This window comes from Triticum dicoccoides, chromosome 2B (assembly GCF_002162155.2).
Source record: "Triticum dicoccoides isolate Atlit2015 ecotype Zavitan chromosome 2B, WEW_v2.0, whole genome shotgun sequence".
Taxonomy (NCBI): Eukaryota; Viridiplantae; Streptophyta; class Magnoliopsida; order Poales; family Poaceae; genus Triticum; species Triticum dicoccoides.
Window position 1 is genome coordinate 68,866,236 of NC_041383.1, and position 745 is coordinate 68,866,980.

Genomic DNA, 745 nt, shown 5'->3' on the forward strand with positions numbered 1-745 from the left:
AAGCACGAAGACAATATCACACTGACAGCGAGTATAGCGTCCGTGTCAGCTGAACTATTCCCTCCATGTGTAGCTACTAGTTCGGCCCATTTCTCATGTGTTTTTTTTTGTTTACTGGGATTCGACGCAGACGCTTGTGGTTTTGTTCGGTTGTTGTACTGGTTTCGGCTTGGTTTTTGTAGGCCTTTACCCTTTTTTTTATTTCTCTTTGGTTTTCTTTGTTTTTTCTCTTTTTTGTTTTCTTTTTTCACCGGGTTTCTCCATTTCTTGCTCTGTTGTCACTTTTTTAAAACAGTTTTATTTTTTCTTTATCAGATTTTGGGTATTTTCTTTTAAAAAAATTCCTTGCTTTTTTTGTTTTTTGTAGGTTTTTATTGGTTTTCTTTTTAAAACACGTGTAAAAAAGTCAGTATATAATATAAATTTTTGGTGTAACACGTGAAACATTTTTGATACCTTGAACATTTCAAATACATGATGCACACTTTTATTTTAATGTATGGTTTCAAGACTTCTTGAATACATGGTCAATTTTTTAAAAATAAAGATTGCAAATTTTATTAATGGCAATAAACAGGTTTTTAAAAACTACACGGATATTTTTTAACATAGTAAACATTTTGAAAATTTCATTGACAGTTTTGGGAAAAACGTGAATATTTTCTTTAAAATGTCACGTAAATTGTTTTATGGCAATATTTTAAAAAAATTGTATAAACATTTTTTCTGTAGACCTTGAACATTT